The 5,704-nt window shown below is 39.1% G+C and overlaps 1 pseudogene; it reads left to right on the top strand.

Annotated features, from left to right (window-relative positions):
- The first annotated feature begins 3,139 nt into the window (after positions 1–3,139).
- Positions 3,140–3,298, top strand: LOC128593052 (uncharacterized; annotated as a pseudogene).
- The last annotated feature ends 2,406 nt before the right edge of the window (positions 3,299–5,704 follow it).

Raw genomic sequence — 5,704 nt, 5'->3', positions numbered from 1 at the left:
AACCCACCACCTCTGGTATATGGGGTTGGCGCCCTACTCCTTTGAGCCACAGGCGCCCCCCCAACAAACCTGTTTTAATTATTTTAGAGTTTGGGTTTTTTCCCCCTTAACATTAACACATCTATCCCCTTAAATATTTGTCATTTCTTTGCAGTAAGGATATTTAAAAACCTCTCTTCTAGGTATTTTGAAATATGTGATAAATTACTGTTAACTCTAGGCTGTCCTATGCAAGAAGAAAAAGTTTTTAAGGATTAGAAATGCGCTGTCCTCTAAAATCATTGCCCAGTAGACTATGCCCAATTCCAGCAAAGGACAGAAATTGTAGCAGAAATAGGAAATCCTACTGTTCGTCTGTAGGCCTCCTAGTCCCCCCACCTGAGAGAAAACTCATGGCTTGCTTATGGTAGGACTGGGCCACCAGTGGAATTATTCTGGCCTTCACCCAGCCTGTAAGAACCCAAGTAAAGACAGGGACTCGTCAAGTGGAAACTAAAAGTATTTTTTTTCTCCACCCCGAATCCCTAAGATACACTCTATTGGGTTACTTTGCAGAAAGAAAAGGATCCAGCAACCTAGAGCTTTTCAACAATGGGTCAAATTTACAATAGTAGTTTCAATAACCAACTTAATTTCTTTACATTTTTACTATGTGCAAGGCATTGTGCTAAACATCGTGTGTGTGTGTGTGTGTGTCACTTAATCTATACACCAAGATTATGAAGTAGATTTATTACCCCAATTTTACAAAAAAGGAAATTGAAGTTTAGAAAATGTCCATCAACAAGGCCACGTAGCTGGTAAATATTGAAGCCAGAAGCCTGATCCAGCATAACTGCAAAGCCTGAGCTTTTAATCACAATACCATGCTGGCTCTGACATTCAGACGCAAAAATATCAACCCAAATGCTCTCTGGAAGCAGAAAAGCCCTTCTAAAAACACAATTTTATTAAAGGGTTCCTTTGGACATCATTGCAATTTGATTTGTGTTCCAGAAAGGAGTGAGAGAAGAAAAAAAAGAAACCCACATCCTAGATCAGATCCTTGTATATTGTGATTATAAGAGGCCTTGAGATCTCGCTTCCCTGAAGCCTCCTTATTGGCAATAATTGGAAACATGAAGCTGCTGGGTGAACTACTCTCTAAAGCAGTGGTTCACAACCCATGGGTCGTGACCCACAGGAGCTGTATCAAAGGGCTGTGGCATTAGGAAGGTTGAGAACCACTGCTCTAAAGAGAGCCATAAAGGGGCAGGGCTCTTCCCATGAGTCCAGAGGACTTGGTTTCACTTGATTTAGGGGCTTTGTGTCCTCACAAAAGTTTTGGCACCTCCTAGGGCTTCCTCACCCCACATCTGAGAGGCCACCACAGGGGTAGCAGGGGGGTAACGCTCCCATGGCTGCCCCAGAGGGAATGTGCAGGAGATCAGCAAGGCTGCAGCTGGGGTAAGCCTCCAGTTCCTGAGAAATATTCCATCTCAGCAGAGGATACTACTTTTGAGTATTTCAGAAACCAATGAGTTTTGTCTCCCAGGCTATCCCTCTGGTTCTACCATCAAGTAATTTCCCTAAAAATGATCTCAGAAAAGGAAAATAATATAGCCATTTAAAATGTTATTACTATACATACCCAGTGGCTGTTTTATAATCAAATTCCTTTGAAATTTTCTTCTTCACATGTTGTTGTTCATCAAATGTTGAGGACCATTTGATGGGTTACCCGAAATTTCACTTTAGAATGTTGCTTTTTAACTGCCCCCCAAAAAAATAAATAAATAATAGGAGGTACTCGTTTTAACACCATCTCTCATCCAAAAGGAACATCAAATTCAAGTTTGAAGAAAAGCAATAGTGACAATTTCCTCCTTTCCTTCCACATAATTGTATATGAGTTTTTATAAACAATCAGTTCAGTTATTAACCTTCAAGTAATGAGACAGCTGATAAAGCAGGAAGATGGCATCTGAAACTCACAAGCCAACAGACAGGAATCCTTGCAGGAAACGTAAACCGAAGCTTTTTGATGAAAGGCAATGACAGAACCGATTCATTTGCATCCCATTTTATAGGATGCTACGTAGAAGAACTACAGTCACAATTTTATTATCCTCGTCCCTCGTGTACATTGCATTAGCAATTAATGCAGTAATGCAAAATCGAAAGCAACCTTAAAGGACTCAGCATGAAGCACAGAGCATCGTTCTCAAAGGTACATCATTTCTGTCAACTAAAATTTACCATCATTGTGTTATCTCATTCTCTTGCCGTAACCTAATGACATCAGAGGAATTGAATCTGGAAACTGAAGTGACAGGACATGCCTCTGTGCTGCATATAATACTTTGGAGAACTAAGCAAGTGGAAAGAGAATCCACCCCTTGGGGAATGGGCAGCCAATGAGAGACTGCTTTGGTGATGTAATGCTTTTTCTCCCTGGTGTGTCCTTGGTTAAATAGAAGCCATGATAACAATAACTGTGTTCCAAGAGTTTGTGAATTCCTTCTGTGAGAGCAACTCCAGGCATTTTGCAGCCATTTCATTGATCTCAGGAGGTGAGCATGATCTCCCATTGAGAAACTGGCAGGGTTTAAAATGTGACACCAGGCTAGAGCCCCAAACTTCAGATGGGCCATATCTGCCTCACAACAGCAACATGACTCTCTGTCCCTAGGGTATGCCAGTCTCCCTGGGTTGGGTGGCATCACCTACACTTTTTCAGTGATGGCAGGCAGGGACTTTCCCAGCTAGCAGAGGTGGTGACAGCCCTCCTAGGGTAAGGGTGGGCTCCACAGTGCTGCTCTAGCATCTAGTCCCCCTGCCTCAGTCACTCCTACCTGAGCCATTCCAAGTTAGTTCCAACAAAACACAACTCTTACTGCATCTCTCTTGCTTAAAGTAAGGCCTTGGCATCACTTCAATCTTGTCTTTGCAAATTTAGTTCCTACTATTCTCTACCCACACTCGTGCCCCAGCCTAGCCCAACTCTTCCCTTACTCACACCTACCCCTTCCCATCCCTGACCCTTTCTCATGCTCTTCTCTCTGCCTGCAATGCTCTTCTCTCTCGTGTGTGTCCAATGCTACCCAGTTTCCATGTGAAGCCATCTTCAGTGCTTGACTCCATCCACTCCTTCCTCCAAGGGAGAAAACTCTCTTAGTCTAAAGGTGGAAAGAGGCACAGGCTATGGTATAGTGATGCTCAAACATTCTTCAAATACTTTTCTGTAAAACCATATGTCCCTGTGTCCCCAGACCTAATTCTTTCCCTAGGTTTGGTTTTTTAAATGCTGGTGATAAACCAGGTCTGATTTTTTACGTGATCATTTTGTGTGATTGTATAATATCTGTAAGTCTAGGTTATCTTTGGTCAACCTTAAGAAAAAATGACAGCACAGCTAATGTAGTAATTTTTGCAAATAGTGCTAATTTGCAAACTTTTTTTTAAAGGCATAACCAAAGTAGGGAAATTTTGTGATCACAAGTTGTCATTAAATGAATTTTAAAATAGAAATTTTTTTTTAAATGCATGTGTCCACTCACACATTTTAAATTGGCATAAATAGATTTTCATTATAAGTTTAAGTAGCTGCAGAGAAAGTAATTTTTGATGCATTGGTTTTTTTTTTTGAGACACAATATGACTCTGTTGCCCAGGCTAGAGTGCCATGGCATTAGCTTAGTTCACGGCAACCTCAAACTCCTGTATTCAAGTGATCCTGTGACCTCAGCCTTCCAGAGTGCTAGGATTATAGGTGTAAGGAACCACACCTGGCTGATGCAGTGGTTTTCAAAATTGAGCATGTATCAGAATTACCTTCAGAGCTTGTTAAATCACAGATTGCCAGGTCTGTTCTCAGAGTTTTTGATTTAGTGGGTCAGGAATCTGGCCCGAGAATTTGCATTTCTGTAAAATTCCTAGATGATGTCAAGGCTGCTGGCTCAGGGACTTTGAGACCTGCTTGTCTGGTATATTATAAATATTGACATTTTAAAGAAAAACAGTCATATCACTTTATTAAATGTATCCAGTGGAATCTAAAATGTACAAGAATTTGAGAGCCACTATTATCCATTAAAAAAAAATACAAGGGCTGGGCGTGGTGACTGACACCTATAATCCAAGCACTCTGGGAGGCTGAGGCAAGCGGAACACTTGAGCTCAGGAGTTCGAAACCAGCTTGACCAAGAGTGAGACCCTGTTTCTAAAAAATAGCCAGGTATTATGGTTGGCGCCTGTAGTCCCAGCTATGCCAGAGGCTGAGGCAAAAGGATCACCCCAAGTGTTTGAGGTTGCTGTGAGCTATGACACCATGGCATATAACCGAGGGCAACAAAGTGAGTCTCTGTCTCAAAAAAAAAAAAAAAGAAAAAGAAAAAATACAAAAATAAGCTCTTTTTGACAATAGGAAATTTTATATTTTTTTCCTTCCTGAACTTCTATTTCCATTCTACTTCTCTAGAATTTACTTCATAAAATTTTATGCTAATATATTTTATTCTTAATAGTAGTGTATTGATCACTCACATACCTCTATCATAAATATGCACAAAATGGAAATTTCCTGTGCCTATTAGGCTCTGAGGTATTTAAAAATTTTGCTTCAGATTAAATTATAATGATTATTGATAATAGACCATTGAACATAACAACATAAATATATAAAAATGTTGTTCATCATTATTAAAGACAAAAAGTAAAATGTTATTGAAAATATATTTCTTAATAAGACCTTTTCCCAATTATTTTTATATTTTTATATTATATACTTTCTAATTCATATAACTAATGACTAGAATGAGACAAGCTTCTATGTGAATGCTATTCCTATTTTTATTTTTTTGTAGATATAAGCAAAGAATATTGTTGACATAAGTAGGAGGAAATGGAATGAATTTTGTAATTGCCATTTTACTTAATTTTCTGAATGCCTTCCAAGTTCTAAATCAACAATCACAGTGATCTAACATCCAAAATTATTTTTAAAGATCTACCCGGCTAAAAACTTGATCAGATTCTCCTTTAATACAGTTGAAAACAAAGAATTATAAACCACCTGGCTTGCAAAAGGGTTTGTTACTCAAACAGTTGAGTCATTCTCTTTTTCAGTATTGATATTATTTCAAATTGTCCTTTTGTCTGCAGCACTGGAGGTTCTGTTTTATTTCCTGTTTTTTGCTTTTTTAATTATCTAGGACAGGGGTTGGCAAACGAAGCCCAAATCCTGATCAAATCCTGCTTCATCTGTTTCTTGTACAGCCCTCCAGTTAAGAATGGTTTTTACGTTTTTGAAAGGATTGTGAAAAACACACACACAGAGAAGAACACGCAAAGAGACAGCATGGGACCTACAGATCCTAAAATATGTACGGACTGGTCCTTTCCAGGTAAAGTTTCCTGATCTCGGACCTAGGACAAAGTAGGAGGGGTGGGTACACAACTTTACTATGGAAAGAGAAAAAAATAGTCTTTGTGAAAGGGACTGTCTTGATCCCAGAGTCTCAATGTGATCAATTTTAGAAGAGTGCCTACAGGGGATTAGAATCTGGAAAAAATTCCCTCCTATTGCTACATAACAAACTACCCAAAACTTAGTAAACTAAAACAGTAACAATCATTTACTTTGCTCACAAAGCTACAGACTGGGTGTCCCAAAAGTTGCCCCTCAAGTGGTGACTTGTACCTTTATTTATAAAATTTTATATAT

Source organism: Nycticebus coucang, chromosome 1 (genome assembly GCF_027406575.1).
Source record: "Nycticebus coucang isolate mNycCou1 chromosome 1, mNycCou1.pri, whole genome shotgun sequence".
In the NCBI taxonomy this organism is placed as follows: domain Eukaryota; kingdom Metazoa; phylum Chordata; class Mammalia; order Primates; family Lorisidae; genus Nycticebus; species Nycticebus coucang.
Note: the sequence above shows the minus strand (reverse complement) of the source record. Positions and strands in the feature narration are given on the sequence as shown.